Here is a 25,151-nt window from a genome sequence, read left to right as displayed (position 1 = left end):
ACTCCTTGCCATATGTATTCACTTGGGGAAAATGTAAATCTGACTTAGCCAATGAAAAATAATTACCTATTTTCTTGTGGCACCTTATAATGAAGAAAAACCTTTGTCTTACCAAGCCTGCTAACTGATATGCCCTACTTATAACTGGGTGTAATTAGTACCCTTAGAAAATGCCTCGGCAGGGAGTCAAATAATGACTCTTTTTCACTTGTTTTGAATAAAAATTGAGGACTTTAACAAAAAAAAAAAAAAGGGAGAATCTGAAAACCGGCTTTTAGGATGAACAAATCACAGCCATCAGAACCCATTCCCTTTTCTTCTAAAATACATAGCTAGACAGCATTTCTTGTTCTCTTTGGCAACTTGATGTTGACAACAGAATGGAGCAGGATTGACTTCCTTCACATCGACACCTGCATTCAGGACTTTCCCACCGTGTTTTTCCATGCTCCACCTCTGTTCCTGGCCGGATGTACAACGTAGACGTAGAGCAACCTTTGAAATCACATGCACAAGATGGCAGAACATCGGTTAGTTTGAATCAGTTAATGCCTAGAGGAGACTTGAACGACCTTGAATTGCTTTAGGACAGTTTTACATGAGTGAAAATTAAATACTCTGTGTGTTTCAGCCATTATTCTATAGTTTTCAGTACACAGATCTTTTACCTCTTTGGTTAGGTTTATTCCTAGGTATTTTATGGTTCTTGGTGCAATTGTAAATGAGATCGATTTCTTGATTTCTCCTTCTGTTGCTTCATTATTATTCACTTGGAGTTTTACTTGTTAAACCAGCAAGCATTGCAGTAAATAATACAAACGGAATCTAGAGGTATATCTATGTAACTAATATGGGTGATATATAGAAGTGTTAGACACATTTCTGATTTATGGCTTTAAATGGTTTTTTAGTGATTTTTCATTTTTTTAATTTTTTAAATGTTTATCGAGAGAGAGAGAGAGAGAGAGAGAGAGCGCACATGTCAGGGAGGGGCAGAGAAAGAGGGAGACAGAAGCCCAACCAGGCTCCTGACTGTCAGTGCAGAGCCCAGTGTGGGGCTCAGTCTCATGACCCATGAGATCATGACCTGAACCCAGACCAAGAGTCAGATGCTCAGCTGACTGAGACGCCCAGGAGCCCCTAAATTACTTTTAAAATTGTATTTTGGCTAATCAAAAAACATAATTTGAAAAACAGACTAAAGATACGTTTTGCTTGGAAAATCACTGAGACGAATAGCAGAGAGTATGAGTAAAAGTAAAGTAGAGAGTGTAAACAAATTTTGTGGGAAATTAAAAATAATTTTATAGAAGTTAATGAAGACAATATAGAAGAAAAACAGAAAAGGTGGTGATAAATAATAATTCATATGAGAAATAATGATTCATAAATTTAGTACATTCCTTATGCTCTCATAAGCTTATACACCAAAGAATAATATTGATGTGGTCTTTACATACAGAGGTAAATAAAACCACACAGGTTTGTTATAGTTGAATATGGCTGCTACGGTTGTATTCTAAAATAATAAAATTTGGCAGAAATGGATTGAGCATTGGGTCTATTTGCAAAATGTTTTCCAGTGTTAAGATTTTGTCTTGTTGATCTTGGTTTTGGAGAGGAATCAATAACGTTTTAAAAGCACTGTTTTAGTCAGGATACCTAACTGCTGGATTGGAAAGTCCACAAAGCTCAGTATTTACCATAAAAAAAGTTTGTTTCTCACTCACACGACTGCCTATCCAGAACCGGTCGACCTCAAACTGGAAATGAGTTGAGAAGCAAGGACTTACTTTTAAGTTTTCCCAGAGGGGAAGAAGAGTGAGGTCATAGCAAGTTCAATTTGGCAGGGAGTGTTTCGAAAAGAAAGGATCAGAAGACTGTAACTCCTTCTCTCTTCCTGAGAAACCTGGAAAGAGAGAGTGACACCAGTCAAATCTTGTTATGATCATTTTAGTAAGCTGATCTTCTAATACGCTCATAAGTGGTATTTATGGGTGGAAAGATAACAGAGTCATTATACGTGAAATATTTTCATCTGAATAAATCAGGTCTGTTTAGGTTATTTACTATAAAGAAATCTGGGATTTATGGATTTATATGACTGGCTCGGAAATGGGGTATCGTCACATAAGCCGTGTAATTAATGTGACAAAAGATGATGTTCCTTAACATCTCAGTAACCATTGAGCATTCATTTCTCAGAGCAACCTTCACAGGCAGAAGCCAGACCACAATGCATCTTGAAGCCAGAGATAAATGACCATCCTAGGCAGCTATCTCAGACAGTCTGAGTGTCTCCAAAAGAATAATTCTTTATGTCTTATGATTGCTTGTATCCTTTGATTCACTGCTAAGGTGAATGAAAACTTGGTTGCGGAGTAAAGTCCATGATTCCCATGAGCCTGACTTGACGATTCAATACTTTGTGTCATCTCAGTGTTAGACCAAGAATATGTGGAGGAGGACAGGTATGCTAAGAAATCCCTAAATTATTGTCTCTTCTTTATGGATAAAAAGCCATACCTCAAAAGTGGATAAACAAAATTGAGATTGTTATGTCTGAGTTTAGTCATGAAGTTGCAAGTGAGTATTTAGATTTTCTACATGAATTTCAGTCTTTTGGTCAGCGTAAGAATATCAGTTAGGGTTGCATTTGGCTGCAAGTAACATGGTTAAATTAGATAAAGTTCTTGTATTAACCACACATGAGAAGAAATCAGAAAGCAGACATTTCCAGATCTGCTTCAGAATTCTCAAGGATCCATCCAAGCAACGCTCAGCAGGTGGCTTCACCATCTTGGCCACAAGATGGCTCTCTCTCTCTCTCAGGATTACCTTTGCCCACTTTGGAGAAAGACAAAGAGGGAGAGAGGAAGATGTAGTGAGCAAAACGTGCAGAAATTGCTGGCAGACTTTCACTTATGCTTCATGGACTTTGTCATGTGACTATCCCTAGGTGAAATAGTGTCTGTAAAGTTAATTAGTTCTATGCATATTGCCGCATCAATAAAATTATGGCTCACTTAGTAAGAAAGAAGGAGAGAAGGACTTGGAAAAGCAATTATCAGTGTCTACACTGCCAAAATTTTTATATATTACTTGAAGAGACCATGGAATCACAGCAAATAAAATTGGATTGTTATCACAAGTGGTTTTTGGACGTAGTTAAACATAGATTACAGAGTAGATGATTGTGGATGTTTGGATGTAGAGGGTGGCGTTACAAAATCACTAATCCATCTTCCAACTGTGAGATTTGATGAGTCTATTGTTTTCCTTTTGTGCGTCTCTCCATTATTATTGTTTCACTCCAGAATGAAAGCAAGTTTCCTTTTAGACACCTCACACGCTAATTCATTTCAATATTCATATACCTTCCAGGACTTCTAACCGGCGATCATACACATGTTGCATCAGAATTTATGAAGTCTATGAACCTGAGGAGTTTGGAAGTTATCTCTGATTAAAATAGGCACTTAAGACCGGGAGTTGGGGTCGACCCCATTATGTTCTAACAGGCTTTTCCAACCCTGTCTCTTTCTTTGAACGTTTTCTCACCTCTCCAATCTGTTAGGTTACTCAATGTTCATCAGCCTACCTCTTATTTTCCTACCTTTGAAAATTTATTTTTTCTGTTTTCAGTACAATGGCCCACGATAACTGACCAACCGGTTTGAATTGCATTTTTTATTTCAAAGTCTCCTTAGTGGTCATCACATGCAGGAATCTTTCTTATTTCTTCCAGGTAGTAATATCTCCTTTGCACATAAACAGTGTTTTGTGTGTCTATTTGCTTTCTTTTACAATACTGCACCCTTTAATAACATTTTGAAATATCAGAATTTTATCTTCTTTTGCCTCTTTGGATATGTTAGGAAAAGAACTCTCATATTGAACACAATATAAATTCCATAAATATTTGCTATTGTTTTGAGAAAAAAGAACATGAAAGATAATCAGAGAAGAAAAGGAAATGGAAATGGGAAAGGCCATATAAAAAACAACTTACATTCAATATTAAGCTATGCTCATTACTTGTTATAAGACACAGCCCATTGAGATGGATGTATGATATATAATTTGTACCAAAGTAAGTATGTTTATATTTTCTTTTTAAAAAAATTTGTTTATGTTTATATATTTTTGACAGAGAGAGAGAGAGAGAGAGAGAGAGAGAGAGAGAGAGAAGGAGCGGGGGAGGGGCAGAGAGAGAGGGAGACACAGAATCCGAAGCAGGCTCCAGGCTCTGAGCTGTCAGCACAGAGCCCGACGCGAGGCTCGAACTCACAGACTGAGAGATCGTGACCTGAGCCCAAGTTGGACGCTCAACCGACTGAGCCACCCAGGCGCCACATATGTTTATATTTTCTTATCAAAAAAGCATACAATTAAAAGTTAAACAGCATGAATTTTAATGGACTTGCATATATGAAAATCTTTTTGTGACCCTTGATGCAGGAGATGACAACCCCCCAGGTCAGTATGTACAAGTGTACATATATGTGTATAAATATGTATGTGTGTGTAAATGTGTGTTTTTCATGTATATGTATAAAAGGCTAGATAGATAGATGTATATGTACACACAATATTATAATGCCTACCTGTCTTGTACTGTGTTACAAATTATAAAATATTTCATATGATACATGTTGTGAGCTGTTAAATAAAAATAGTTCCCTTCTGATTTCAGTTTTGTCATTAAGGCAATAGAAGTGAAAGAGTTCAATGTCAAAAGGAACATTCACAGTTGTAACGACTGTGTTGGGCAGGAACGAGAGCTTTGGAAATTAGAATCATTGTCAGCTTTCACATTTTTCCCATTCGCATCTTTTCTGTGTCTGGCATCTGAGATAAGTATATATTAAGAAATCTGAAATGACATGAAGCTTGATGATTAACTGCTGGCATATAAAGTAATCAGTATGCAAAAATCAACTGGGCTGAGTGAAATCTATTTGCAACCTTCAAGGGTATTTTTTTGCTATTATAACCCTAGCAAAATGAAAATGTGCAATATAAAAAGGATTTGTACCGGATAATTAACGGAAACTTGGATACCAATTGTAGAAATAAAATGACAGAACTCTTATGAGTGAATTGAAATAGTAACAGAGAGCCTGTCCATCTGGTCCTTAAGAGAGAGCAGAGGACAATGCGAAATAGTCTATTACAATAGTGCCGTTCCTGGGGTCTCCACTGGACTTATTTAACTTGCATATTTTCTTAGGCAAATTTTATTTTTTTCTTGTGCAGTTTTCTACAAAGATACTGAAAAAGCCCTGCATCTTTGATCATCTCCCTTACCACCTACCCCCTTTTAAACCAGTTCTCGTAGGAATACATAGGAATGTATCTGAAATTCAAGATATTAAGACTTTTCTCTGGGACACTTGGATGGCTCAGTCAGTTGACTGTCCAGCTCTTGATTTCGGCTCAGGTCATGATCTCACGATTCGTGGGATTGAGCCCCATGTGGGGCTCTGCACACTCAGCACAGAGCTTGTTTGGGATTCCCTCTCTTCCTCTCCTTCGGCCCCCTCCTCCCCCCTTTTGCTCTCAGAATAAGTAAACATTAAAAAAAAAAAAAAGACTTTTCTCAAGTCTTTATTGTCTTGCAAAACCTAAAGTCCTGGGCATGGTATAAAAAGATCTTCTGTAATCTGCCTCTATAACTCCTCCAGTGTCACCCCTCTTCAAGCTGTTAGTTGCAAGTCTTTCCCAAGACCTTGCTGGAAACAACTGCCTGCTGCTCCTTCCATCGAGATGCAATCCTCTCTCCTAAAGGTACTTCCCCACATTCTAAGTGTATCCAGCTACCCCCACTCTTGAAAACTTTCAGGCATTACTTTCTCCAGGAAGCTTTTTTGCCTACCAAAGCTTGGCCCAGTATCCTTTTTCTGTGCCCCCAAGACACCACACTTAAAAGTAATCTTCTTGTTGAAGTATGACCTACAGACAAAGGCAAGCACTATTAAGTGCAGAGTTTGATAACATGAATCCATGTAACCAGCACTCTGGACAGGAGAGGGGACATTGCCTGAATCCTCAAAGCTGACTTCTTGGCACCTTCCAGTCACAGCTCCAACAAAGACAATCACCCATCATTTCTAGCACCATAGGTCAGTTCCATCTGTTTCTGAGTGATATAATGTGTGTACTTCTGTGTGTTGGGCAAACATTACCTTTAAATAAGGATCTTGTCTTTGTATCGATTAGTTAAGTGATGAAAATGTGAGAGATGAATGAACGTATCCGATTTTTCTTCCCAAAGACAAACATATTTTCTCTGTTTGGAATAAATTGAAGTCATGCAGCGTTTCTGAAAAATATTTTATTATGTAGAAATAGGAAGACTTAGAATTGTGTACAGTTCTTATAATAGTTTGTCTGTTACTTACGCTATCTTCTTTATGTTTCTAAAAATATTTGTATGGCAGATCCTGCAGTTTCAGGTTACTCAGCTGTACATTTCCAGGAAGTATGTATATTATTTTTTTGTAGGAAACAAAACAGGTAATAAAGACTAAGAAAGTGTTGAATAACCCTAAATTATTAGATGGTGTTTGAAAGATAGTGCATAAAAAGATGGAATTAACGTCATCTTCTTTATAAATGTGAGAAGAAATTTAAATAGGAAGCTTGAGTTATGTTTGGATCTGGTTGCCGAAAGTGTGCTTGTCAAGAGCTATCATGAGTATGAAATTTAACCTTAATTGCAAAGCAAGAAGTTAGCCTGTCACGGTTTCATGGGTGTTGACAGAAGACATGAGACTCTTGATCAGAGACAAAGAACTTCATTACTCACAGGAATAACAGAGGATCAGCACTTCTTCAGGTTGGTTGCCTGAGTTCCAATTACCGCAGTGTGACAGGAAGAGGGCAGGTTGAAATCCACACACACAGTGTGGAATCTGTGGATTAAGGAACCCAAATTTTTTATGAGGGACCGTCCACATGCCTGATGTAAAGCAAGACACTGTCTCTATCTTCCATGACTCTCAGCAAACCTGTTTCGGAGGGAACCACTCTCTCTAAGTATTGTGTATTCCAACGTCCTAGAAAAGATAGTCTGGAAAAGAGACCATCTGTGCCTCTGCTTACAAGACATGTAGAGATGTGAGAGCACCGTGGACAATTATGTCCCTAAATATAGACCTTATTTGTATATTGCTTTGTATACTGGCAAATTTCCCTTAAGAGTACCGCTCTGCCAGCCACTCTGATTAATCTGAAAGTGGCCAGAACCAGATCTGTTCATTGTGTTTCATACAAAACTTAATTAGGGCTATTATCAACACAATGTTGAATAGCAGGATGAGGTCAACCTATGGTATTGATTTCAACCATGACCTTCAGGGTCCTGTACACTGCCAACAGAACAAATCCCATTAAGCACTAGGGTCTATCTTTGAAAGTCAGACAGCTTTCTCAGCCTTCTGAACTGACCTTTCTACTTGATCTGAGGAATTAACCAGGTACAGCAGGGAGTATTAGTGACTGCAGAACTCTTCCTTGTCCCATAAGGAGGAGGTCTAGGCCATTCTATCATCCATAATGATACTGGCCAGTGATTTAAGGCTGGTCCTTTTGCCTTTCAGAGATCCTGTCATTGATCGCTGCAGATAAAATCAGAGACGTAATTCATACCACCTTTTATAATCGATGACTCCCATTGAAGGGGTAACTACATACACGGTTGCTTTCCACGGTAACCAAGAGGAGTTTCACTCTGGGGAGATCTCTGCAGTCATCTGAAGGCTACATGATTTACCAGTGGAATTTCCTTAACAGATAAAGGTATCTTAAAGTCTTATATAAGATGCCATTCACTGTGTTTTGGGGAGGAAGGAAAGCTAATACCTGAATTCTACCTTTAAAGTATTGTCCAGATTCCCTGGAAAGTGTTCACAAGGTTTTTACTTGGTGTGTATGTGTGTTGGGGGTGGGGGTGGGGGCTCCTACAAGTGCACAGGTTGACGGGTCTTCTCAACAGGCTAATAAGTCTTAGAATTCCCAGGTCAGTTTCAGTAATTAAGCTGGTTTCTTATTTTGAGAGAGATTTCCTGAGGACAATTAATCCAATCTGTCCTGTCTGTCTAACCACTAGCCAGGCGGCAATTGTTCACCCAGTGGAGGACTGAATGGCTATGGTGATGGGATGGGGGAGACATCTGGCAGGCGGGCCAGGATGCTTTGCAGGGATGTGCAGGACTGGGGCCACCCGTGACTCTTTCAGATAGACAGAGCTCCTGGTAGAACTAATGGTGATCAACTTGTGGTCCAGGCCTGAGATTTGGCGAGGATGGCAGATCCAGTATTGAGTTAAATTTGAGGCTTTGGCAACCGTTTGGGAAAGTTGCACCAGGGCGCTTCCCTTCCTCATCAAGTCTGCACAGAGAGGCCCTGAAAGAGGAAAAAATTATGGAAAAATGTTCTCTTCTCGCCTGTAATTCCCAGGATTGATGTGGGGAGTTTTGCTCTCCCTCTACCACCGCAAATCAGGCAACACATTCTACTAGGAATAACTTCACCTCTGTCCTATCGCTTCCTAACTCACAGCCACATCTTTCAATCCGATCAGTTGCAAGAAGGACACGGGATACATCTGTACAATGGAACCAAAATGTGGGACGGGTTTCCTATGCCCCTTTTGGCCAGGCTGCAACCTGGACGGTGTGTCTTTGGTTTGCAACAGTCTGACTCTGATTTACCAAGTGTGGTTATCATTTGTATGTCCTCTTTGAAGTTTATTGTTCATCTCTTATCAATCAGTAATTTTGTCTTCCCCAAAATGGAAGGGTTTGGACCTTATTTCTTCAAATATTCCTTCTGCCCCTTTTCTCTGTCCTCTTTTGTGATTCCATTTACGTGGTGGTTGGATGGTGTGGTATTGTCCCACAGGTCTGTGAGACTTTTTTCATTTTTTTTAAACAAATTCTTCAATAAACTGTTTATTTATTTATTTTAAAATAAATGTTTGGGTTTTCTGGTTAATAGCTTCATTGAAGTCTAATTTACTTGCAAAATTTACAATACACAAATTTTGTAAATTATTTTGGAAGTACCCCGTTTGGTGAATTTTAATCTTTGTATATGGCCATGTGAATTTTACCAGTCAAAGTAAAGAGTCTCATCCTGCATTGGCTCCTTATGCCCCTTTATAACGGCCCCTCCAGGGTGCCTGGGTGACTCAATTGGTTAAGCATCAGATTTTGGCTCAGGTCATGATCTCTCAGTTCCTGAGGTTGAGCCCTGCATCAGGCTCTGCGCTGACAGCTCAGAGCCTGGAGCCTGCTTCAAATTTCCTGTCTCCCTTTCTCCCTGCCCCTCGCCCCCTCACACTCTGTCTCTCTCTCTCTCTCTCTCAAAAATAAATAAACATTAAAAATTTTTTTATAATGGCCACTCCCAAAGAAGGCAAAATGCTTCTTTCTTATGCAGATTTTCTTCTCTGCCCGAAGGAAACTCCTTGTTTGACTTCTCATTTCTCTCCTTCACACCTCACACTACTCACTCTTTTCTTCCTAGCACTTACTGGCTGCCATAATCCCTTACTTCCTTCAGAGTATCCTGAGGGCCCAGTTCTTCTTCTGAAACCATTTTATGGTTAATGAAATCAAAATGTTTGCTCTCTTCTCTTATTGGGTACTTTCCAAGGTGATGCGATTATAAGAGCTAATGAATATCAGTTAAAAAAATTATTTCCTGCCCGCCATCTGTACATGTTTTGAGATATCAACAAGAACAATTCTCTTGTACATTATTTCAACATTTATCTAGAATCACAGCCACTAGAAAAGATGTATGTGTCTAAGTATAGTTTTGCAGATGTTGGTTTTAAATGTCAATGTAAGGAGATTAAGAATGTTGAACTGGTTACATTACACTATGCCAACTTTTTTTATGGGGCCAGGGTTTGGCCATGTGATAGAAATAGCTTCTAGTCATTTCTATTAGTTAAAAATGAAAACCAATCTAATATAATCCTTACTATATTAGAGCTTAAAAATATACATCAAATATAAATATATAACAACCTCAGAGTTTTTATTGCCATATCTTTGTTTTTTCAGATAGATTTTGATGTGGGTTTACACAGGTGTACAGGACATATTCCTTTAAGGCAATATTTCATTGCCTTTTTATTTTACCATTCTAAAACACATTGATATTTCTATGGTATTGTTAAGTCTTATCTTTAGATTTTCATTATTGCTTATTTTTTTTCTTATTGCTTGCCTCTTCTTTGAGAGAATTTATGTTATCATTCAGTGCATTCCTTCTATAAATTGTCTTTGTCTATGTAAGTGTGATTTGGAAATGAAAATTGAATTTGAAACATAAGCACTAAAAGCTTGCAATGGTCAAGTTTATAATTAACAGCACTTTTGTATTATGTGCCAAAAAAATCTGTTTTCCATTTTATTTAAATATTCTTTTCTTGTTTATGTCCTGGATTCTTCTTGTCAGATAGTCATAATTAAAATAATTGATTCTGTGAAAAGATCCTGCGGTGTAATGCTTAACAGTCCATATCGAAAAGGTCAGACAGCAATTACTGTAATTTTGCATAAAATGAAATAAAAAAGCCGCCCCTTCACTTCAAGTTAAAAATGTTAGGGTAATCAGAATTCTCACGAGGCTTTTTCAATCAATACATGCTTCAGTGAGTGATTGCAGCCCCAAAATCGAAAGAACATTCTATTCAGGCCTACAATTATGGTCACACAGAATATAAGTCCTTTTAGAAAGACTTTTTTTTTTCTGCTTGAAAAGATTGATTTTGGTTGTCCATAACCCTCATGTTTTCTCTGACACTGTATTTTGTATGTTTCCGGGGGTTAGACGCTTCTGTGAAAGTCTGCATTCACGGGATTGACTCCTTCCAGAAATGCTTGTGACTCTTTGTGACAAGGATACTGTTTCTATTTGGACTTTCTGGGATTTAACAATGAAAGCTAAAAATTTTAGGGAAATGTAATACTGTAACCTTGAGAGTTCCTTTAAACTCAGCATATGGAAAATATCATTCACATTAAATCAGCTTTTTGAGTCTGCTTAATTAGTTTTTTTTCCCAGTAAAATATCATTTTTTTTCTTTTAGAGACAAGTACACAGAAGCAAAGTTAGGAAAGAATATTTAAAGGGTAAGTTTTTAGGGGAAGGATGAGCAATTTCAAGAAAGTCATAACATATATGAATAAGCGAGTATTAGCTGAGGGCATTTTGGTAGATGCTTAAGGCTCAAGACCTACCTCTCTCTCTCCTATTCATCCAGACTTGCTGGGAATGATAAAACACAAAGTTAAGTTGCAATAAGATATTTATTTAATCTACGGAGCGAGAATGTATGGAGTTTAAAGGTACAGAATAAGAAGAAATGTATTTAAGGTATGACAAATAGTATATTGTATTTCACCCTGTTGACATTTTCTTTTCAAGATTCAATTTCACTAGGGTCTTGAACAACAAGGTGTAAATGAGTAGAGAACCGGATTGTGTGTAGGGGCAAGAATGAGGTAATTTGCTAAAAGTGTGGGTTTGTGCAGAATCACTTCAAATGGGCTCAGGAAAAAAAAAAGTTACCCTACACAGAAATCGAAGTGCCTACAGGATTTGTTCCTTGTAGAGGCTGTGAGGGAGAATGAGTTTCTTGCCTCCTCCGGCTTCTGGTGGTTGCCTGTAATCCTTGGCATTCCCTGGCTTTGACTTGTATCGCTCCAATCTCTGCCTCTGTTGTCATCGGGCTCTTACCACGGGTATCTGCATCTCTTCTCTTCAGATGAAGATCCCGGTATTATTGGATTTGGGCTCCATGTTAATCCAGCAGGATGTCTGAGAATTCACCTATCTACTCAGAGGTGGTGTCAGATTCCACAGGTTCAGGGTTCAGTCCTGTAAGACTATCCTCAGCCCCCACTTCAGATGCCAGTCACAAGTGATTACCTGTCCTTCTATCCCACTGACTATAGATGGGAGGTTCCCACAACTCCTTTCCTTGACTTCAGATGCCAGTTGCAACCCTGGCTGTTGTTTCCTATGCTTCGGACCAACTGGCTGTATATCCCAGGTTCCCCTTCTTTGGTTCAATTAATTTACTAGAGTGGCTGACAGAACGCTGAAAAACATTTTACTTATGAGATCAACAGTTTATTGTAAAAGGATATAACTCAGAAGCAGCCGGATGGAAGATATACATAGGTAAGATATGAAAGAAAGGGTAAAGAGCTTCTGTGTCCTCCCTGAGCGTATGACCCTCCTCATATATCCAGATGTTTACCAACTAAAAGTCTCTCCAGATCCCATCCTTCTGTTTTTTTGTTTCGTTTTGGTTTGGTTTTAAGTTTTCTTATTTATTTTGAGAGAGACAGAGGGAGCCCAAGTTGGGGAGAGGCAGAGAGAGAGAGAGAGAGAGAGAGAGAGAGAGAGAGAATCCCAAGCAGGATCCATGCTATCAGTGCCCAATGCAGGGCTTGAACTCACAAACTGTGAGATCACAAACAAGCCAAAACCAAGAGTCAGACGCTCACCAACTGAGTCACCCAGGCTCCCTCCTTCTGGGTTTTTATGAAGACTTCATTACATAAACATGACAATGTCCTCCAGCCCTAGAGGTTTGGGGGTGAGACTGAAAGTTCCAGTCCTCTGATCACATGTTTGGCTCCATTGGTAACCAGCCCTGACCCTTAGTTGCTTTCCAAAGGTCACTCATCAACCTAACAACTACCTGTATGACTCTCAACCTTTGGGAAATTACGAAGGTCTTGAGAACTGTGAGCCAAGAACCATAGACGAAACTCAAATATATGTTTCCCATAAATCACAACATCACACACAAATATGATCTCATTTTAACTTGATTACACCTGCAGAGACTCTAAGGCTCTAAGTGGACAAGAATTTGGAGGCACACTATTCAATCCTGTACACTATAAATAACAAGTTGAAAATATAATTATCATGTGCTTTCACCTTGATAGTAGATATGTATTTTACATTCTCTGGAGAGCTCAAGGCCACTCAAAGCTCTTTGCTCCCAACACCAAAGCCCTAACCCGGACACACATACAAACCATCTTCACTCTGATTTCCATGGAAAATATTTGGATATGGGCAGAGTACATCAAAATAGTATGTTTGACATTTTTGAAGCATAGGAAAGGAATATAGAGTATGTTGTTAGGCTGCCTGCATGTGGGTCTGAAGGCCAAAGGGCACAATCTCTGTTTCTCTCTGCTTTCAATTGAATAAGATATGGCAAGATCCAGAGAGCCGATTCCATAATGGGCCCTAAGAAAACTGTTCCCTAAGTCTGGTCCCTGGACCATGAGCATCCCCTAGAACATTAGTAGGAAGGCAAATTCTCATGCCTAGAATTCTGTTTTTCAACTACTACTCCAGAAAGAACTAACTTTTCCTCTACTTTTGAGCATTTCTTCGAAAAGCAAGAGAAGCCCTTGGCAGCTCACCTGGTCCAATCATATTCATCATGGTCACAAAGCAGAAATGAAGTTGTCCTTGAGGCTTACCCAATACTTCTAAAGTTCACGCTCTTGCTTTGTCCCTTCTTCTTACCTTTTGCAACCCCCACCACCACAGACTCTGGTGTCAGTGTAGGGAATTCTTGCCTTGTGGGATCACAAAGGACTTTATACATTCAATCCGACATATGCCTTGTTTTCAGTTTCCACTTCCTATTGCAGATACTTAGGTACATGTTTTATCTCTTTTATGGATATAAACTCTTTGGGGACAGGGCAATTTACTGTTATGCATCCATTCTTCCACAGCGCTTACAAATAATAAGTTTGCCTTGGACATAGTGACCATTCAATACCTTTTTCGGGGAGGGGGAATGTTGAGTTAAACATAAAATTTTAGAGAAAATAATTTCACTAAAGCCATTTTTTCTGCCCCGGATTGTTAATCATATTGACATTTCATAGTGTTTATCTGTACATTTCAAAGCTAATGTCTTTCATTGGAAACAGAATGGAATTATCCACTAAATTCATTTCTATGATGAGGGAAAAAAATGTTTAGAGCAACATGAATCAAAATGTCCTTTTGAATATAAAATACAGTGACGGTAATAATTGAAGTTCCTGGCAGCAATGTAACTATAATGAACTCCTGCCACACTTGTCATATACTTATTAAGCATAGAAGAGATGGTTGCTGCTCCGGATAAAAAGAGCTAGACTCCTTGATCATTTGCTTAACTCCACTTTAGATAAAGTCTTTAGAAAATAAGTTTCCATTAAGGAGAATTTCTTAAAACCATTTAATGGATCCCTACGTTCTATTTAATGTTTAAGATGTCAGAAGACTTTTTCTTTAGGAATTTCTACTGTTAATTCATTTCTACAGAATATGATATTTCTCCTCTACATTATGAAAAGAGAGAGAGAGCTGTTCCAAACCATCATATAACTGAAAATGAGTCTTCATGCCCCTAAACTATATTCATACACATAAGTTTCTAATTTCATTATATTTTTATCTAAACTCATCTTTTAAAAATAACAATTTTTTCAAAACGAGGTGTGATTTTTTAAAAAATATTAGCGTATTTTGGAAGTTATTTAGACTCTAGCATCCAAGAAGGTAGAATTTAGAATTTTGTTACATTTATCATTGGTCACCAGACTAGAATATTGGCATTCAATAGGTATTTGAAAAAGTGAATGAATGAATTTCACTACAGAATTCAGTTTCAATTTGAAATAAGTCATCGAAGGAATAATGTAGTCTAGGAGGGTGCAGTGGAGAACATCATAGCACTTAGAACTTGATTTATCAAGCACAGAATGTGTGGAGAGAAAGCTACCCAGTATTGTATAGAGTGCCTTGGAGTAGGTGGATATGGTTGAAGTTATACCAATATTTTATTATAAATGTAGTCACTTTTGACGTGATAGTTTGAGAATTATCATAACATTGTGGAATTTTAAAGAGCCATTATAAACAATAACAGGCAATGCCAGTACATGATGATAGAAAAAAAAAAGATTGCTACTGGCTTTCTAGAGACTAATTTTTATCCCTAAAAGCAGAGTAAGCAATTTCGGATGGTAATTCATGCATAATTTACATGTAGGTAAAGTTTCCTCACTATTAGAATTCATCCAATTCTTCAGGGTATCAATGCCAAAAGCAGGTATAACGTACTTTATCTATGGCTGAACTGCAAATAATCATCTTAAAGAAATGAAAACAACTCCTTAGCATAAAAAGATGCTTATCCTCTGAAATGCTTGCTATATATAGGTTCAGCCAGAGTTAAGAACAGCCAGATTAAAAATATCTCACGCATACCAATTAGCTTGCTTGTCTCCCCTCTCGTGGCCCAACCATGCTGAAGACTCAATTCCCTCTACATTTCTCTCTCCAGTCCATCTTCTACCCTGCAGGCCAATTGGCAAGAGTTCAACAGCTCCTACTGGGTAGGGCAGACAGGTGTCTGAACTAATATTTACTTACCACTTCTTTTCTTTGTTTTCAGATGATCTGTTAGCCCTCCTTCCCCTCCGCATCTTATCTTGAATCTTTTCCAAACTTCCACTCATAAAAATTACATTGAAATTGCACCTTTTCCCCCAAACTTATCCGATTTCACAAAACTATCTTATTTTTACGTTGTACCTTCATTTTATGTATGGGGAAAAGTTTACCAAATTATGATTAAGTAAAAAAAAAAGCTTGCTATAGACATACTTGAATTTCCAAAAAGCATATGTATTCTGAAGTGAAGTTAGATTTAATAAAGTATTATTACCATTAACCAGTAAAGCCCTTAATGGATCACAGAACTCGACTTCAGAACAAGCTTATTTTTTATTTGCACTCTAAGTAACTTTGGTCTTCTTTAAGCTATAACTTGTAATACTAAAAATGTAACTTCTAAATACTATTACATAGTCTGCATTTTTATTACGACACTCCTTTTCATTATATTTCATTGACAAATGTGTATTATTTAATACCGATGAAGAACATTCTGGTGATCTATTTTGGGAAGCATACCATTCTTTACTGTTCTCCTCCACTGGAAAACACATCCCCAGTTTAAGCAAATGAATTACAAATGAAATACACATCAACAAGTGACTACTAGTTGAGGAGTATTTGCTGAGTTGGAATTGCTACTTAGAAAACTTCAAATACAAAAATGCTTTTATTGTGACCCCCAAGCTTTCTTAAGGTATGTTTGTAAGCAAGTTAGGAAGAGAAATGAAAATTGTGGCCCTGGAATAAAGCCAAGCTACCTAGTCAACCTGGAGAAGTCCGTAGATCGCAACATTTACTGTATATGAGAATTACCAAAAGGTTTGTTAGCACACGATTGTGGAGTTTCACTCCCAGAGTTTATTTTCACTGGTCAAGTTTATTCATATGTATTACATGGAAATTTATTTCAACATAGGAAATAAAGACATCCATGATTCAATTGCCTCATAGCGTGTTTTCAGAAGGACACGCCCACTTTGTTGGAGTGATATGCCTTTCCACTACTATGGTGCTCAATATTTTCCTCTGACTTTTTGGTTTTTAACTTAGTATTAGAAGTCCTTTGATAAAATTATTTTGTCGTTTACTCCTGAAGATAGATACTCTATTGGAAAATAGCAAGGGGCAGAATTCTTATAGATTGAATAGACAGCTCACGTTGATTGTAACTTCATCCCCGAAGTCAAAGAAAGCTGCCTGGAGATAAGTTCTACAAGGGTTCAAGTAGAGCACTTTATTATGGCAGTGATTTGGGAAGTCAAACTCTTTTCTTATACCTACAGAGGACAGAGCTCAGTGAAGGTCTTATCAAGATGAGACCAATTTCAAAGATCAGATTAAATTGCACTCCCTTTGCTTTCTGGGCAGGCACAAAGGGTTCACAGGGGAATGGGGACCTTTCTGGAATGGCTCTATACCTATATTCCTTCACTGGTTATCTAGTCCATCTACCTGTATTCTTCATGCCATGCTCCCTACGGACGTATTTCCCATTCTTCACACCTCCGCCAATCCCTCGTGTGTCTTCAACTGCTTGTTCTGAACTCAGCTTCACACAGTTTTCAGGGAAGTATCTCTAACCTTCAACCAGTCAGTTCTGCTATCACATTTCCAGCAGCACATCATATATGTGCTTCACAACATTTCCATTCTGATATGAATTAACTCTTTGTTTAGCTCGTTCTGTCTTTCTAGTTTACATTATGAGCTCTGTGGCGGCCTCCTATCTGATTTGATCAGTATTGTGTCTTTCGTATTTAACAAAGCAGATTCTGTGTCTGTGTGTACTTCAAATACAGTAGGTATGAAATAAATCTCTTGATAAATTGAAAATTAATTTTCCACTAAGCATGAAATTATAATTAAATGTAAACATTTTAACTGCGTATGTAATGAAGAATACTTCGTGGTGAAATAAATTAGATCAGCCAATCAGTTTATCCATTAAAGGTCCAATAATAGTGCTATAGAATGGTTCATTTAATGGAGATCTGTATCATTATTAATGACCCAGTATATTCTACATTTAGAATCATAATGTTTTCAAGCCAAAAGAGGACACAGTGGTATGAACAGGCTTTGGAGTCAGATAAGTTTGTGTTTTAGTACCAGCTTTTCCAGGTAAATATATTTGGCAAGTTATCTGAATTTCATAAGCCTTGATTTTCTCATATGTAAGGTCTGGTTACTGTTATCAACCTTTAAAAATTATGAATATTAGAAAAGCTCCACACAAAATTGAAAAAAATTATTACATAGTAAATATTACTTATTGTATGCAAACTAATTCAAATCATGAACAATAAAAACATGTCATCAAAAGAACATATTAATTTATTCCCTTAATTAATTTAACAAAAATATTTATTCAGTTCTTTCTATATGCCAAACAATAAATATCCAATTTGTCTAACAATTGCCTCTAACTTTTAGGATCTACAATACATTGTCACTTGAAATTTACCTGTGTCACGAGTTACATTCTTCCAATTTCTGTTTTCTCAATATTTAAATGTTTTTAAAGAAACATTGAATAACACCATGAAATTGTATTAGCTTAATGAATAATGTAAATCATTTTACTACAAAAACTACTATGTGAATTCCTTAAATCAATATATTATTTAATTACATGGATTTAAGAAATAATTAATATGAGAACTGCAGCAAATACATTGTAGAGAAAGGTGAATTTTAGGTCTTAAAAGTGGCTTCATCATTTAATTAGCCCTCAGACTGTAGAAATGACCATTCCAATTCTCAGTTGAGGTATGGATTGAATGCACCCATCTACTTTATTCTTTCCAGAATTTCCAGTAAATGCTATTTTTGTTTTTCTTGTTGTTGCTATTCCAAGAGATGAATTTATCAAGGCAGAGAAAGTCAGAGAAGAAAAAACATCAACAGAGTTTTGGGAATAAGTACAAGGTAGACACTGGTAAATTACTTAGTTCTATCCCAAATGTAGTAAAGAAACACGGAGAACCAAGAACCAAATATATTTCATGGTAAAAAAACCCTGAAAACTCACGAGAACTGGTGGCAACTATGACCTTTATAAAAGGGAGATCAAGAGGGGTGCCTGGGTGGCTCAGTCAGTTAAGTGTCAGACTTTGACTCAGGTCCTGATCTCACTGTTCATGGGTTTGAGCCCCGTGTCGGGCTCTGTGCTGACAGCTCAGAGCCTGGAGCCTGCTTCGGATTCTGTGTCTACCTCTCTGTCTGCCCCTCCCCTGCTCATGCACTCTCTCTTTCTCAAGAATAAATAAGCATTAAAAACAATTTTTAAAAAGGAGGTAAAGAGACATGTCTCAAGGAGGAAGAGAAAATCATTTGAGAACAGTTAGATCCCCACATGCCTTTCCTTATTATACCGAACTTCAGGGAAACTGCCTGCCCAGCCGTGCCCTGGAAATCTGGAGATTTATTCTCTGAAGGGAATAAAAAAGAAGGTCTTTGACCTGGGGGGTATCAGTTTTAACTGGAGGTATGGCAAGATAAGGCAAAATAAAGATAAAATCTTTTAATCCTGAGACCCCTATCATTCTGTCCAAGTCACTTCCAATAGCCATGTGCAGAGTTTCCCACATCACAGTGGAGATTCACCAAGTTAGTTTTGAGATGACTTTTTTACATCCAGGTAGAAATGGAATGTTCTCTTCTGGAGATCAGTGATAGGACTGGAAAGATATATACATTTAAGAGTCATGTGTGCACAGGAATCAGAAAAGACAATTGGTGCAGAATGCTTAGAAAATGTGATTTGCTGGATACCCAAATAAAAAAAAAAAAATATTCAAGGGGTGCCCGGGTAGCTCAGTTGGTTAAGCATCTGACTTGGGCTCAGGTCATGATTTTGTGGTTCCTGGGTTTGAGCCCCGTGTTGTACCCTGTGCACACAGCTCAGATCCTGGAGCCTGCTTTGGATTCTGTGTCTCCCTCTCTCTCTGCCCCTTCCCCACTCACACTTTGTTTCTCTCTCTCTCAAACATAAATAAACATTAAAAAAATTAAACAAAAATATTCAAGGGGCACTTGGGTGGCTGAGCTGGTTGAACATCCAACTCTTGATTTCGGCTCAGGTCTTGATATCAGGGGTGGGATTGAGCCCTGCATCGGGCTCCATGCCGAGCATGGAGCTTGCATTGGATTCTCTCTCTCTCTCTGTCTCTTTCTTTTTCTTCTGCTTCTTCTTTTTCTTCTTCTTCTAACCCTCTCCCTCACTCATGCATGTTCTGTCTCTAAATAGATAATTAATTAATTAAAAATATATTCAAAATATTAATTCATTAAAAAATATATTAAAAAGAAAAAATGTGATCAATTGTTTCAACAGTTGCTGAAAGATCCAGTAAATGAAAATTGAATGTTGACCTTTGTTTCAAGACATGGAGATGAGGAGAGACAGGAGATAATTTGGAGACAGTGAATAAAAATAATTTTTGAGAAGTTTTTCTGCAAAGGGGAACTGAGCAATATGGTTGTTGTCAGGGGAAGAGGAGATTGAAGTTATTTTTGTGCAGGCAGACAAAAGAATGTGTTGGCTTAATGGAAAGATATTTAAAGATGGAAAATGGGATGATAATTGCTAAGAATTATTCCTGGTAATATGAGGGGAAAAAAACAGAATACATACATGGAGGGGTTAGTTTTTACAGGGTGCACACAATTCATTAACAGTAATAGGAGAAAAGCCAATACATGCATACCAACACTGGATATAATTTTGACATTGAGAGCTTGTGAAATATTCTTCCATCCTTCTAATACTCCATGTAAGTGCTATTTGAGGAAGATTTGGGTAACCGGGATTGTCATTTTTTTTTTTTTTTTTGAGAAAGAGGGCGCAAGTGAGTGAGGGGCAGAGAGAGAGAGAGAGAGAGAGAGAGAGAGAGAGAGATAGAGAGAGAATCCCACAAGGGGCTGAGAGAGGAAGAGAAAGAGAGGCAGGAAGGGAGAGAGAGGGAAGCAGGGCTCACCCAGGGCTTGTGTTCAACTGATGTGGGGCTCAAGCTTACCGAATGTGGGGCTCGAGCTCACAAACTGTGAGATCATGACCTGAGATGATATCAGATGATTAATGACTGAGCCACCCAGGCTCCCCTAGTTGGGAATGTAATTATTTTAAAGTTAGTGATAATAAGTAAGTGTAGGTTACCGTTTTGGAAATGATTGATTAAGGAGGACTGAGGCCAAATAGCTTACATGCCAGGATTTGGAAACATCACACAAATGTATATTGAAACAACCAAGAATTAAAATTAGTAGGGATATCCAGTGAGCAAGGAGCTAAGATTTCAAGCAAGAGGGGCTGGTCTCCTAATACAAGCATCAAAGCTGAGGGATTTCAAGGAGAGAGGGAGAGTACTCTAAGAAGAAGCAACAGGGAACAAGGAAGCCACATATTCATGATCAAGCCAAGGTATATGAAAAGTGTGGGAGAAAAACACGTAAAAACTTGAAAAGGCTGCTGGGAAAGCAGCATCGTCATGGAACATTCAAATCGCAATTAGAACAAGAAGGTAGGGAACATTCTGAGAAACTTCATGATAAAGAGACTGATTTCTTAATAGTTGCTCACACTTACGCATTGTATAATAATTTCTTAACCATATTTGGAGAAAAAATATTAATAATTTCAAGGAAAATAAAATTCTGGGTTTTCTATATATATTATAAATATATAATATGAATATTCGAGAACATGTTGAAGCAGAAGAGGTTGCTGGTATATAATTATATATGTTAATATATTAAATGCCCCTGATTTTACATATATATATATGTATATATTCCCAACTACCAGCATATATATATATTTACATATATATATGTAAAATCACAGATCCCCAAAATTTTTATGCACACTTTCATCTGATGTGGAAAAATATCTACTTATTCAATCAGTTACTTACTGACTAGAAAATTTTATATTTTGAAGGAAGTCCATAGTCTCCCTCACTTTAATTCAAAAAGTCTACTCCGAGGCAGTTCTGACTTGATTATTCTAAGTTTAATAACTCCCTTCTCTACTATTCCACAAATGCTTAAAACTTGTTGTGAGGTGATTCAAAGTGCAAGAGCCTGCAGCTATGTTGAAATGAGAACAGTATATACATAGAGAAAGAACTTTCTTCCATTCCCCATCGCCAGGTCTAAGTAACAGCTCCGCCCATCAAACCGCTGTTGCTTTTACTAATCAATACGACGTGGTGTTTAAGGGCGTTTTCATCTTCAGAGCTCTGCCTACAGAATACCCACCTGCTATCACATGGGACTTTGTCTTTTGAAATACTAATCAAGAACAGAACAATCCTTGACAATTTAACACTCTGGGGAATGACTTCAATTTTTGTGCAACAGCTAAACATTAATCTATGACAGGATACTATTTTCTAGATACAAGCAAACCCTTGACAAGAAATAGAATTGTAATAAATAAGCATAAAAAGCATAAAATAGCTCTCTAAATCTTCTGGTAAGTTCTGAAACTAGTATATATATATATATATATATATATATATATATATATATTATATGCTAGTATATATATATGTATATGTATATATATATACATATATATGTGTGTGTGTGTGTGTATATGTGTGTGTGTATGTGTGTATATATATATATTCCCAACTACCAGCATCTATTTGTCAAACAAATTGGGAGGTTCCTTTTTTGGTGTGTTTATTTGTTTATTCACATAGCAGTATTTTAGTTCTCTCATTTTTATGAACAAGGAGAATTGTTTTCGCTGCGCTCTGCCTACTTTATAAATTTTAAAAAGTCGATATTCTACATTAGAAAAAGAACTTAAGTAAATAGGATGAAGTTGACATAAGTACACTTCAAAGGATATTCCATTAAATCTAAAATGGCTGCTTTTAAGTATATACATTTAGAAAAGTTAATATACAGGAAAACATGCAAGTATTCTCATTAGTTAAATTTTATGCTGAAATGAGGAGAAAACTAGTATGTGTTTTTTATGATTGACATGTGCATTTTTAAATGTCTTAGATAAAATAAGTTGGATGATATAGAAAATAAGAAATAATATGTAAAAGGGGCGCCTCGGTGGCTCAGTCGGTTAAGTGCCCAACTTGAGCTCAGGCCATGATCTCACAGCCTGTGAGTTTGAGGCCGGTATCGGGCTCTGTGCTGTCAGCTCAGAGCCTGGAGCCTGCCTCCGATTCTGTGTTTCCCTCTCTCTCTGCCCCTCCCCCACTCAGTCTGTCTCTCTCTCTCAAAAATAAATAAGACTTTTTTTTTTTTTTTTAAAAGAACGAATATGTGCAAGAGTAAGGACATAGATCTATCTTTTATATTACTGGCAAAGTCTAAGCTTTTTCCTAGTGAGCGTGATAACAGTTATCATTGATCTATAAATGTCCCAGAGCAGTCTGTCAAGCTTACTTCAATCCCCCTTTGCTGGAATAACATTGGTTGAGACATTACTCCAGAGAACCCCTAGCAAATGTCAAGTGCTTTATTGGAATTCACCATTAATGCTATAGCATTCATTAACATATCTCCCTGAGTATTATTACACATCTGAGTATTACTGAAACTTTGAAAGTACTTAATAAGTAGAAACCTACTCAACATCCAAAGAAAAGTTAAACAGAACCTTTAAAAGTAAAACTTTACATAACAGATGCAATTAGAGATACATCAATCTGATTAATGGAAGAAACCATGAGCCACATCAATTTTCTTTTTTTATCCACAGCAGCACCAGGGAGGTGGGGAAGGGTGTATACTTGAACTAAATCCTGGAATGGGATGAAATGAGGTTTGGAAACTACCAGATTAGATATTTGAACTGGATGGTTATTACTTGGAATAGAACAGAAACAGACCCCATTCAAAGAGTTTCATGTGAATGCATTGACTAGAGACACTAAAGACAGAAAAAGTATATTCCCTCAGATTATTCGAATTAAAGATAAGGCTAAGGCTCTTGACAAATAAGCAGTCCTAATTTAAAAAAAAATGCTCCTAGGACATTTGAAAGAAATGTGTTTGCAGTTACTTTGACCTAAACAGCTGCAGACTTATTTTTGCAAAGTGCTTTCTGGCCAACCTCTCCTATTTCTGTTTGCTCATACCTCAAACTCACACAGGCAGTGATTTTTTTTGTTTTAGGTTTTGTCAATTTATTTTTGAGAAAGAGACAGAGAGAGAGAGAGAGCACAAGCAGGGGAGGGGCAGAGAGAGAGAGAGGGAGGGAGAGGTAGAATCTGAAGCAGGCTTCAGGTTCTGAGCTGTCAGCACAGAGCCTGATGCGGGACTCGAACCAACAGACTGTGACATCATGACCTGAGCTGAACTCAGACGCTTAACCAACTGAGCCACTCAGGCACCCCGGCAGTGAATTTTTAATTGGAATCCTGGTCAAGTCCAAAAGGTACCACTAAGCAGTGTTCAGATATAAAGCGATAATTGCCAAAGGATAAGCCATATAATCACTTTGAATTTATAGTAGGACTAGATTAACCTGCCTTTAACAAAGGAAAGCACATTCACAGAAAAAAAAATGCAATAGAGCTGTGTACTGTATATAGACTTTATATACAAATATTTAGTATTCATAGATAATACATTCTTAAATTTCCTCTAGGTCTGAAAACTTTTTGACCTCCAGCCATCCACACTTGCATACTTGGATGGAGGTGCATTCAGTATGGACTTTATTGGGCCTAGGTTCCAACTTCATGGACACATTAAAAATTCCGATTTTTACCCGAGGTCAGGAAACCATTGCATGGGTTTAGTTCTTGGTCTATATGAGATTGTCATCCTCGTTGCAGCGTGTTTAGCATGCAGATGCTATTGTGGAACAATTGTGTTCTTTATATCTAGACATGAGTAGACTGGAAGAGCTCACATACCCCTTTGGTGGCCCATCCACACCCTTCAACTCTGTCGCAGACTCCCATGTACATCCTTCCCGCAAATGCATTGACATCAATTCCATGGTGTGTGGGATGCATCCTCTGTTTAAACTAACATGCAAAGTTACCACCTGAGGGCTTGTGGATGCACAGATTCCTGGAACCAGTCCCACAGAGTCAAAATCAACAAGGTGAGACAGGATACTTGGCCTTTCTGACTTTGCATTTCTTTCTTTCTTTCTTTTTTTTTTTTTTTTTTATATATGAAATGTATTGTCAACTGGTTTCCATACAACATCCAGGTCTCATCTCAATAGGTGGCCTCCTCAATGCCCATCACCCACTTTCCCCTCTCCCCCACCCCCCATCAACCCTCAGTTTATTCTCAGTTTTTAAGAGTCTCTTATGGTTTGGCTCCCTCTGACTCTGCATTTCTAACCATCTCCCAAGTAACACCAGTGCTGTGGATACATGGACCACATTTTGAGTAGCCACGCGCTCTCGAGGAATCTTCTTGCAATTTTCCACCTAAGATGATGCATGAAAGTAGGACAGGGTTTTCTACCCCGTATAAGACCATTGTCTCTGGTATCTTCTCAATCTCCATCACTCCAGTATATTACTTCAGTGGTTTTGAGCAGTTAGCACTCGCCATTATCTCTTTGTATTTTAAATTTTGTTCCATCTTCCTTTAGCTGAATCCTCCGACGTGGGTCTGAGACACAACAGTTCTTT

Source organism: Panthera onca, chromosome D3 (assembly GCF_046562875.1).
Source record: "Panthera onca isolate mPanOnc1 chromosome D3, mPanOnc1 haplotype 2, whole genome shotgun sequence".
NCBI lineage: Eukaryota > Metazoa > Chordata > Mammalia > Carnivora > Felidae > Panthera > Panthera onca.
This window is presented reverse-complemented; position numbering follows the sequence as displayed.